General features: G+C 39.4%; 1 pseudogene; it reads left to right on the top strand.

Annotated features, from left to right (window-relative positions):
* LOC112076274 (zinc finger protein 585A-like) overlaps positions 1-12705 on the top strand; it is a 33655-nt pseudogene that overhangs the window by 15725 nt on the left and 5225 nt on the right.

A 12705-nucleotide genomic window follows, 5' to 3' on the forward strand; every position in this document is an offset into this window, starting at 1 on the left:
TTGGTTTGTGAGTTCCCTAGCATTTTCTTCAGAGCTGATGACTGTGCCTGAAACTCTCCCTACAAATAGTGGAGCATGGAAATGCTCTCTTCCTGTGTGAGATAGCGATGTTTCTTCAGAGTTGATGACTGAATAAAGCATAACCATACTGGGAGCATTGTTTGGCCCATTGTAAATAAGAATTGTTTCTTACTGACTTGCCTAGTTAATATAAGGTCGGTATGCTTCTTTCTTTTGTGCGTCTGTTGGTGTGATTTGAAGTGACTTGAGATTGAGGTTGGTGTGAATGTTCATATTGGAAAGGTTCTTATTCCTTGGTTGCAAGCTAGCAAACTTCGGTCTAACTTACAGTCAAGTCAAACAGTGCAGCCAGAATAACAGCAAGAAAGCTGCATTTGCATTTGTTTAAGCGTTTTGGATGGGGTAGGCCATCATTGTAAATAAGAATTTGTTCTTAACTGACTTGCATAGTTTAAAAAAAAAATGGTGTGGTCTACAGCTTATCATGAGGTACTATACCTCAGGTGAGCAATAGCTCGAAACTTCTTAATATTAGAAATTGCACACAGCTGTTATTTCAAAATAGCAAACACCTTACCAGACGTAGCTTCTCTGTCCTGCCGATGCACTGAATAAGCCAGCCAGCTCTATAGTATCGTGTTGTCGTTCAGCACACAATCTGGAAACATAAGATATTACAATTTTTAATGCCCTGTTGGTAGGATAGTCTTAATCGTAAGATCATCCATTTTATTTTCCAATGATTGAATGTTGGCCAATAGTACGCATGGTGGTGGTGGAGGTTACTTCGCCTACGAATTCTTAGAAGGCAGCCCGACCTCCTACCCTTTTTTTTCTCTGTCTTTTCTTGGGCCTGGTCTCGAGAAAGCAGTATATCCTTCGCGTCGGATTCGTTAAAGAAAAAATGCCAGAAGCTCTTTTTCGGTCATAGGAGAGACAGTAGCGCAACATTATCACAAAATAAACGTTTTTTTTTCAAGTTACAAACACGTGAAAAATAAAATAGCACATTTAATCGAGTCAACTGAAGTACGTGCTTTGACTCCGGAGTAGGGCACTGTTAAGGGATTCATCTCCCGGAGTGTCAATGGAAGTTAAGGAGAAAAACTTTCGACAGGAATCCCAGGTGTGGTTAGTGCCCATCGTTTGACCTGCATGGGGGAAGGAAGAAAGGAAAACAAAAATGTCGTTCTATTGTTTTTTTTTTTACTGATGAGCACTTCCCTACACATGTCAAGCTGAGGTATATGGGTGTACGCAGAAACCAAACCATTAGTGTGTACAACTTTTTACATACAGCATGTCCGGTCTCTTTGGTTGACAAAAGGGCTATTCACTACCATTTCTTCAATTACACCTGTTTCTTTTGATTGCTTCCGCATAGGATATATCCAATGGCCCGCCCTCACTTTTGCCCACTCAACCTCCTTCACCTTAACAGGGCATCCAGGAGCTCTGGGTCATGATCCACCAACAATTGCAACACGGCCGTTCTTCAATCGGATCTTCTGTATACTCCACCCGTCTACACACATTTGAAAACGGCCAAATCCTTTAAAAGTTGTACACTAATGGTTTGTTAAAGTGAGGGCGGTCCATTGGATATATCCTATGCGGAAGCAATCAAAAGAAAAACAGTAACACCACATTCAGGAAGTGTTGTAATTCGCCATTAAAGAAAAATCCCTTCCTACAGTAACACCATTCAGGAAGTGTTGTAATTCGCCATTAAAGAAAACAACCCTTTCTAAATAGACACAACATTCAGGAAGTGTTGTAATTCTCCTTTAGAAAGCAAACCCTCCCTACAATGACACCACATTCAGGAAGTGTTGTAATTCTCCTTGAAGAAAGCAAACCCTTCCTAAAATGACACCACATTCAGGAAGTGTTGTAATTCTCCTTTAAGAAAGCAAACCCTTCTACAATGACACCACATTCAGGAAGTGTTGTAATTCCTCTTATAAGAAGCAACCCTTCCTAAAATGACACCACATTCAGGAAGTGTTATTATTTTTTGGTGGGAAAACAAATGGTGCAAAAACGAAATAAATATAAACACCCAGTTGTATCTATTTGTCCATGTTTCATGATGTTAGTTTGACATCCAACTCATTCGTTTTCACCCTGTTACTTATATAGCAGAACTGAACCATCACGCCTCATACTTAATAGTGGGGCAAAATAATAATCCATAAGAGCCAAAATGTATCTAGCATAAAGTAGTAAGTTGGATAAATCTCTGCTCCAGAATTAAATGTATGAATACACTGAGATAGTATGGGTAGTCACAAACTCATGAGCTCCTTTAGTCTATGGACAGTACTAATTCCTTTTGCGGTTGTTTAGGTCACTTGCAGGTTGGCTTGCGCATGTTATGATTAGGGCTGCCTCTAAAAGTAGAAGCGGGTTGGAGGCTATTATGGGCCTTTTACGCAGGCTGTATGTAGACAATGCGCTTAGGATGGATTTCATGTCAATGTTCAATTTGCTTTATGAAATTAGAGAAATAATAGGATATCACATAATTGAAGATGCATCTCCCAGTAGGTGTAATCACGCAATAAATACCATCAAATCACTTTTCAATTAAGTTTGTATAAATTTACTTTTGCCATATTAGTACTAGTGTAATGGAATGGATCAAACAGAGAAATCAGTTTCGGTTAGACTCTGAGTATATTTGTGTAATCCGGAAATGTTATATTAAGACATACATTTAATCTGATTAAAAATGTTGGCTAACATACAGACAGCTCACTCGGAATTTGAGAGCCGGTCGGTTGACTCTCGAGTGAATAAACTTTGAGAATGTTTTGATTTATCCAAGAATCATACAGATTTTGTGAATTAATTTATGTATCCTCTTGATGTTGGCAACAAGATTAACAGTTTACTTCTACTTTGAAGGAATTCGTTGTCGTCTTCCAGATTAAAAATAAAGAGCAAAGAGCTCTGAATTATTAATTCGGACTTGGCGTAGTATAATGATCAATCAACCTGACACAAACTTAAGTTACCAGAGGGGATGTTTGAAGAGAAATTTTTAACTTTTTTGTATTAAAGTAAATATAATTAATGATAGTGCAAGTAACAAAGATATGCTTAGGAAATGATTTACACAGCGCATTTAGTCTGAGGATTAGAATTTTGTTTGCAGATGACGGCTGTGCCTTTTAGTTAACTTATATATCCTTACAGTTAGAAAACTAATCAACAGGTCGCTAGCCAACAAAGGGTGGATTCTAACGTATTGGCTGCAGGGCTGTGGAAAAACAGCACTATTAAGAATGTTAAAAACGTTAATATTGTTCATAGTATATAACATGCATTCAACCATATATTCAATAACAGTATAGGAGCATCAAATACACGTTTAGTTAAAAACATGTTTTTATTATTCTTTTGTCAAATAAGGAATCGGCTATTTAAACAATATCTAATACCGGAATTACTTGGTCATTCCTGTTGTATACACATTATCATAAACCTGTGGGAATAAGTCAGGAGGGTGGATTATTACTTTATGGAAGGCCGTACATGATATTTAGCTGTACGTAGTCCAAACCAATTACTATTCTATTCACGGAGGCCGAGTTGTTACCCATCTTGACTTTGTTCCACGCACACATTTTATTTGTTGTTAAACACGGCTTATTCTAAACATTGTTATTCTAAAATTATAACGGCTAGTTATTTTTTCCCCCCTCAACCTAAATTCTTTATATATCTACTTATATTCGACCTTCTCATTAACTGAACAATTGTTTAATATTTCCCGGTAAAGTCAGTAAAAGCCGGATGGTTAGACTACAAAGCCAAATGGTTTGCGAAAAGGTATTTGTATCGGAATAACATGAGCTAATGTATAAACGGCTGATAAAATCATATTCATATTTTACATAAGTCAAATTGTAATTTCTAGGAGAACATCTGTCGGTTAGAATAATTTTCGCTCTGTTTATAAACTAGAAATGAAGATATTTTAGCGACTTTTCGGACGTTACAAGGTTCTGATCGCACCTAAGCTGCTTCTTCATAAAGATTCTGGGCCCAATATCTGAGGCTATTCAGAGGGACGGATTGCTCAGTCCGGTCGCAGCTAGTTTGATAGTACGCTCTTAGGTATAATTTACGTTTGTTTCTAGGTACTAATTTCATGGAACAAATTACGTATGTATATTCTTACAGGAACACAATGTCAATACTTTTTGGCTGTGTCGGGATAAAATAATGGTTATGCACGAAACTGGAAGCATATCATCTTATGGGCATCATTTCATATTAGTGGATGCTCCCAGTTGTCTGGGGTATCCGCAGTAGATGTGTAGAACATATGATGTTAAAACATATTAATTCATTTATTTATCAGATTCTACTTAATGAAAAAGGTTGTACGGTACGTATACAAAATGTATGGAAAAAAAACAAGGGAAGGTATGAGTTTAAAGGTCACTCTCGAATACTTTCCCGAATGCTACGGTGTTTTAATGTTATTCAGTTTGCATTACTCCATTTCTTATTCATTTGCTAAGCATTAGTCCTGATGGTTGAGCACGTGGAGGCTCCTCCAAGGTAGGAGATAGTTGGAGGTTATGCATACGCACTCCTCAGGGATTTCATTTTCTTAGATAAATAGGTAATTGATTCTTTAAAAAAAAAGTTTATAAATTGGTTTAGATGAATTTTAACGACAAGGAAATCATGTGTTCAGGAACGTTCAACTTGTAAAGTTTGTGTCACTCTATTAAGAGCACGCAAATTCACATCGACGCCAGATATTTTTTTCAATGCAGGTTCCTCCATAACTGCTTATCTTAGTAGCCATCCAACAACTCATTATACTGAACTCTTGTGAGGTGATAGCCCGCCATTGGTGATAAGACGGACTAGGACAGCTCCCAGCTTCCGTCCTCCTCAGTTGATTTGGTACGAGATTTGTACGTATCTTCAAGTAGTAACAAAATAATTACCTAGGATTTGGCTGTTTCTTTCGGTCTTTCAGGGACCTTCACCCCCCTTCCATCCGACTATTCACCAGGTAATTTACTGTTAACACACACTTGTCAAACATTATGGATACGAAAGGAAATACTCCAACACTTATTATTGTAGTGCTCTTGCAAAGACAATGAAAGGTATAGTTAGTGATTGTAAGTTTAACTTGGCTAATATAAGCACTGAAAGGCGACATTAAGCAATTTGGCAAATTTACAGTAGTCACACGCCTTCGTAGACCGTTTCTCAGGATTTCCATGGTTGTTACCCTATTCCCTACCAAACACGCTGGACCTTGTGATTAACAGATAGGAGGATGACTTACTGCCTTAGAGAACCAGGTGAGGCCAATCTGAGGACTATGGTTTTATCAATCATCCAACACACCATCACTGGAGATTGATTTACTTCTTTTCCTTAAGTTTCTTCTAGGCGTACTAAGCTTTTGCGCGTTTTAATTACATTTATTGGCCCTACACAGATGTAGGGTATCCCTTAGACTCTGAGTCCAAGTAAACAAATTCATCCGTAGGTTGGGACTATCATAGGTACGGTAGAACCTTATCAGCTGTGTTGTTAATCGTATTATCTTCATTTTTATTTTTCAATCTATGTGCCATATGCTTGTAGCTCAAGGTTGCCTAAGAGTTTCTTGTCTGTACTACAATGTGATATCAAGTTTGTACTGGTTTGGTTCACGCTAAGTATGGAGAACAATGAGGGATGTGTAAGACGGCTTAGGTCGTGTAGCAGTTATGACGAGGTAGGAATTTTGGTGTTAGGGCAGCTTGGAAAGTGGTTGAATCAACCTGCGTGCTACGCTAATTACAGATTGGGTGTAAAGGGTGGGGAAAACTGAACTAGATCCTTGGTACAACATTCTTTTATAAGCAAAGTTATCACACTTATTTTAGGAGCGTGGTCTAAGCCCAGGGAATTTGTTGTGGTAAGGGAGCGTATGGTATGGCTTTGTAAAGGATGCGATTAAACAAATAGGTTAAATAGTACTAGCTTAATAACAGCGAACACCATGATATTTCTTTTTGCATTGGCGAAATTAACACATCCACAAGTGTCATTAGTCCTAGGTCTTGTGGGTATATACTGTACTTTGATTGTAAATGAGATTCTTATCCCAATTCAATCTCAAGGTGGAAAGCAGAGAAATTTGTTCTTTGTTGCTTTGTCCCCGCATCTAGGACAAGTGTCAAAAGATCAAGTGGAGTCCAGATAGACTCTTCCCTTTATAGTCAGCTCATTTCATTCTTGATTGTTGTATCATGGGATGTTGTTATGGGACTCTGTTGGATGAAAAGATTGAAACAGGTAAGGAACAATTTGAATTTTTGTGTGGTCAGATATGGCATAACTACATCTCATTCTTCGTCAAAGCAATTGTGAAAAAGCCGACCGGATGAAGGAAATGCATTGAGAAGAGAACAAAGCAGAATTTCTTGGCGCGTAACAAGCTGAGAATAGAGCGATCCGAGGCAGAGGAAGAAAAAGAGAGGTAGAAGATGCGCCTCTCCCCCCATTCAATCATGATCTTCTTTCGCAACACGAGGTTACAATGCCTTATCGTGTTAGAATTTCGATGGAAGAGGTGTTGGTAGACGGAGGAGTTGGCGCTTGGATCGATGGCTTGCGCAATGCAGAGAAAAAGCCGGTTGCGGCGGAAATCTTCTAGAGAGACGGAGAGGAAGGGCCAAGTAGTAAGAAATTGGCAGAGAGGGTAAAGGCATGAATTCAGGACTGACAATTTGGTGGTATTCTAATACGCAGGACACCCTAGAAGAGTTTTATTCTTTAGGTTTGATACTTGCCTTACACTTTTATGAGTTGCAGTCCCGTGTGTCACTCTTGGAATTCACTTACACAAAAGGATTTTGATAGGAGTGGTCGATGAAAACAACCTTTGGTGGTCGTAAATGGTAATCGTGTAACTTAGAAGCTAGTGAAAGTGCCCCTATAATGTATGTTCAATCTGTCGCTCGATAATACAAATTTTATTTTTTACTTTATGTTGAGGACTTATTTACATTTGTTTTTTACATTAATTAGGCATCGATTGTAGATCGGCACAAAAACTTAGATGGAGGCACGGGACGGGTTTAATGAAAATCTTCCTTTTGCCTGTAACATCAGCTGCTTAAACTCCCAAGCCAAGTTATGACCTCTCCCTGAATAGTACATAACACTCCTTAGCTCTCGTAATAACTCATTGCCCTTCTCTTCTTGTCTATCCTTCTACCTGCACAAACTGACAGAGACCATTAGCTTTCCCACCCTTTCTCTTTTTACATCACACTAAACCAATTACCTGTTCTTCGCTGTGCTTACCAGCGTGAACTTTCACTGAGCCTCCAAACCATGGTCTATTTTTCTCAAAAGTTTAACTTCATTTCATCGCTAATGTCTGTCTTTTCCATCCATTCCTCTATACAGCCTATTCCCTCCCTCAACCTTTGCTCATCCTTGGTACTCCCATTATTATCTATGTGACTATGTCTGGGCTCCTCTCTCCTATGTCAACTTTGGGACGCTAAAGTCCACCCCCCGCCTCCCCTCTGGTAACCCTGACTACTTTTAGTAGTCAAGAGAAGAGTATTATATACACTTTGTATGTTATGTAGAGCAATTTTACAGCAGGTGGCTGCAACTTGCCACCAGGTTGTATTTCATTCACGTCCCAAGAATAGACCGCTATCAGGGTAGACGCCATTCACGCACACAGTTATAAGTTAATAGCCATGATTATGGTGAATAGCAAATGTAATTGATGTACAGCTTGTGGGGTGTTGCGCGATAGAGTGGAAAAGTTCCACCCAATGTGTTCGAATACAATCACACCCGGATTTTTTTTTTTACTGATGAGCACTTCCCTACACATGTCAAGCTGAGGTATATGGGGTACGCAGAAACCAAACCATTAGTGTACAACTTTTAAAGGATTTGGCCGTGTTTCAAGTGTGTGTAGACGGGTGGAGTATACAGAAGATCGGATTGAAGAACGGCCGTGTTGCAATTGTGGTGGGGTTCATGACCCAGAGCTCCTGGAGTACCCTGTAAGGGTGAAGGAGGTTGAGTGGGCAAAAGTGAGGGCGGTCCATTGGATGTATCCTATGRGGAAGCAATCAAAAGAAGAACAGGTGTAATTGAAGAAATGGTAGTGAATGCCCATAGTGAATAGCCCTTTTTGTCAACCAAGAGAACCGGACATGCTGTATGTAAAGAAAGTGGATTAAGTGGTGTTCATTGCAACTGTGATAAACTGCACGGCTCAAGTAGAAAGGAAATCAAAGAAATTGGACTTCATTGTCGCTGCAGCAGGAAAGTATCTGGGGCTTCAGGAATTCACAGCTGAACATTTACAAGGATTATAGGTGATGGAAGATGTGCCTCCCTCGCAGGCTCCTGAGCCTGTTTAGGGATCAGACATGGATTGGGTCATTCCTACAATGCAGTGCCTTTTCTGTCCTCAGGAAATATCACTTCTTATTTAGTGTAAAATTAGGATTCCAAAAGACTTTAAATATAAGGTCAGGTGTCCTTTACCTTAAAAACACAAAAATATGGACCTTAAAAGGGAACTTTATGCATTTTGAAAACGTTTTTTCAGTGGATGTAGGTGTTTTTTGCCACGGGTGTTATTAATCAACTTCCACGAGAAATATAAACCTTAAAATAATAACATACTTAAAATCTTTCTTCATTATTTTATAGTCCTAGTTAAATTCTCGCTCATCAATAGTTATTTTATCATAATTATTGTATTTATTATCATTTTACTTAAGAAGTTCTATGTGTCCCTGATATCACTTTCCACGCTGTTAGTTTTTTTGTAATTCTCTATTTAAGAAAACAACCCCTTCCTACAGTAACACCACATTCAGGAAGTGTTGTATTTCGCCATTAAAGAAAACAACCCCTTCCTACAGTAACACCACATTCAGGAAGTGTTGTAATTCGCCATTAAAGAAGAACAACCCCTTTCTAAAATGACACCACATTCAGGAAGTGTTGTAATTCTCCTTTAAGAAGCAAACCCTCCCTACAAATGACCACACTTCAGGAAGTGTTGTAATTCTCCTTGAAGAAAGCAAACCCTTCCTAAAATGACACCACATCAGGAATGTTGTAATCTCCTTTAAGAAAGCAAACCTTCCTACAATGAACCACATTCAGGAAGTGTTGTAATTCTCCTTTAAGAAAGCAAACCCTTCCTAAAATGACACCACATTCAGGAAGTGTTATTATTTCTTTGTGGGAAAACAATGGTGCAAAACGAAAAAATATAAACACCCAGTTGTATCTATTTGTCCATGTTTCATGATGTTAGTTTGTACATCCAACTCATTCGTTTTCACCCTGTTACTCCTCAATTATAGAGAAAATGAACCAAATGTTTGATAGGGAAGTTAAAATCCGTTCAAGTTTCACCATATGCTAGCTCAATCTTGCTTACTCACAGTGCTATGGCTAATTTGGGCTCAAATTTCCAGCCTGTTTAGGATTATGCACCTAATAAGTTAAAAAATAAAAAATGTATAATATATATATATATATTATATGAGGTCAAGAAGGAACCATATTGTAGGAATGATCCGATTTATTGATTTTAACAGATAAAGCAACGATCATTGTTGAGTGATTTTTGAGTAGTCAGTATGATTTTATCCATATCAATTTGAGATATTTATTTCATCCTGTTTGTGGCAAAAACACACCTTTTGCATGCAGTTCGTCATCAAACCCGAAGAAGAAGCTTTTAACATGGTTATCGCTATCGATACTCGACTACTCTGGTTTGTGGTGATGAAGTTGGAAGTAACAGACTAGGAAGAGTAGCTATCTAGATAAGTCTTCAAGCATAGCTGGATATTCTACTTTACTTTCAAACTACAACGGAAAACTGACATTAGAACTACGTTGTCAAAGGAAATCAAACAAAAGTCAGGAGATATAAGTTACTTATTTCCCACGTGCGACAGAAACGTGCTAACTAGCTAACGTTACTGTAGCCTTTCTACTGTATCAGGTAGGTAAAAATGTTACGGTCACAGTTATACTGGAGCCGAGTTTTATGTTTTTGACACCACATATTAACCCCTTCTACGGTAGCTAATGTTCAGGGCTTTCATTTGATAATAACTTGTTTAATTCTGGTTTGTGAGGTGGCGACAAACACCCGAAAAGTATTGTTGAACGTTGCTAGCTAACGTAGATCCAAGTAACTTTAGAAGATTGGAAAATTCTCTATTTAAACTTTTACGATGAACCGAATAACATTTTCATGTCGACATTACATTGTTGAACGCTATGTTATTAAATCTGCCAAAAGCATAAAGGCTGGTTTACAGTCCGTCTATCGACATGTCTGTGTAYACAGTTGTCGTAGCAACATCATGAACATTCTATTGTTGTCCGACATCAAACTTGTCGTTCTGAYAAAGTGTAAACACAAAACGACAGCCTCTGCATGACATCAGCAGCCCTGTGCTCCAAATAACATACTTTCTCTATTTTAACAKCAGTAAAACKATCCGTTTAAAAACACATTCAGTAAATGTCAGCCAGGTTCGTTACTTGCTAGCTAGCTGGCAAGCCAGTTTAAATAATGACTAGAGTATATCCAAAMACTTGTATAACAAATTAAGTGATAATGCCAGAGAAGCCGGTGTTTGGAGGATATATTGTCACAGGTGTCTTCGAGGGCTGGCAAATCATGCCAATACATCCTCCAAAAACTGGCTTTGTTGTACCTTTTTTTWAATTGACCTTTCTTTGTAAATATCCATAYAAATGATGCCAGTTGATTCATGATTTCGACTGGCTGAGAAAAGCTACATGTCTGTCTCCTCCAGACTCCCGACCCCCTACACATTGCAACATATTGAAACAACGCATTTGTTATAAAACATTTTTTTATTAGTGTTGTTCTGACAATATAACCATATGCAATTACAGTAGCACACGTCTTAGACTGATGGACTGTGCCATCCTCACGGCCTCCACAATGGATCAGTCCACTCAGACAGGAGCCAATCAGAAAGGTGTCTTGTACACCATGATTTTTTTTTTTTTTTTTTGCTACTGCTCAACTAAAGAAATCTCTGTTGACCAACAGCCAAACAATGGACCAGTCGACTAAATGGGGTCAGCACTAATGTGTTCTAATCTTTCATTTTATTTTCATTACAGGTCATCTAACTGGACTATATCTGTCTTGACATTGACTTCATTGTTGTTGTTSCCACGTGAGCAGGACAATATGAGTGGAGAGAGGGAAACGTTGATGGATGAAATGGAACAGAGTTTATACACTTTAACCAAGGACAATTTACGCTGCCTGTGTGAACGCAGTGGAATAGATGGCAAGGATGGCTCCATTGTTCAAGGAAAGAATCCCCATCACTCATTGTGCCGTAAAATCCTGGAGGAACTTGGGAAAAATTTAGATTCAATGGAATCGGAGGAGCAGAGAATGTCTTGGTTACTCCAACTGAAAGAGGACATCAGAAAGATACAGGAGGATGGTAGTGTGCACCTTTGAGTCCCAGCCAATCCATGATGATGAATGCTGTAGACCGTGATGAAGATAGAACCGAAGGACATGGATTGGTTACCTAGCAAAAGGCTGGAGGCGGAGCTCATGAGTCCCAGCCAATCCTTTGATGACAATGCTGCAGACTGCGATGAAGAATGGGATGAGGAGGACAGGGATTTGTTGCGTAGCAAAGGGCTGGAGGTYGAGCCAGCTCCAGAGCAGAGGGAGAAGAGAGTGAGTGGGGCCCCCTCTCTGTCCTCTCCTGGTAATGCCTTACTGCTGGGTCTGAAGAGGGTGTCTGTGCGGCTGGTCGACTGCAGGAAAACACCAGGGTTGAGAGGAACTGCTGGAGGAGGAGACGAGGAGGAAGGAGACGTGATTCATCAAAGTAAGTGCAGCAGGATACCTTTTGTTTTGGTTCTAAGGACCATTGTGAAGTGTTGTTGTTGTTATCTAACATTACAGTGCAGTCCAGTGGCCTCTGATATCAACGTTTTGTAAGTGGCATCAACACCTTTGTGTGTAACATTGTAGAATCGTTAACAGAGGACAGTGACAAATCCAATCAATGTATGTTTCACATGCGCCGAATACAACAGGTATTACTGTGAAATGCTTTTACAGGTTTTACATTAAATGCCTTCATTGTAGAATCGTAAAACTTAGAGGACAGCGACGTGTAATGCACTCCCCCTGCCCTCTAACATCACTCCATTACCTCTCCCTCTAACATCACTCCATAGCTCTCTCTGCCTCTGCCCCTTCTCTCTGTCTATCCTCTCTCACATCACTCCATTACCTCTCTTTAACATCACTCCATTACCTCTCRCTTTTCCTCTGCCCCATCCTCCCTTTCTCAATAACTCCATTACCTCTATTTTTGCCTCTGCCCATCTCTCTGTCTATCCTCCCTCACTTTTGCTCCATTGTCTCCCACTTTTTATATCTCTACTGTGACTCTGTCTGCCCTCCCTTTCTGCCACTGCACCCCCCCCGGGGGGGGGGGGTGCAGTGGCATGAAAGGGAGGCAGAAAGAGTCACAGGTAGAGATACTAAAAAGTGGAGACAATGGAGCAAAAGTGAGGGAGGATAGACAGAGAGATGGCAGAGCAAAAATAGAGGTAATGGAGTTATTAGAA

Source organism: Salvelinus sp. IW2-2015, unplaced genomic scaffold (genome assembly GCF_002910315.2).
Source record: "Salvelinus sp. IW2-2015 unplaced genomic scaffold, ASM291031v2 Un_scaffold3656, whole genome shotgun sequence".
Taxonomy (NCBI): domain Eukaryota; kingdom Metazoa; phylum Chordata; class Actinopteri; order Salmoniformes; family Salmonidae; genus Salvelinus; species Salvelinus sp. IW2-2015.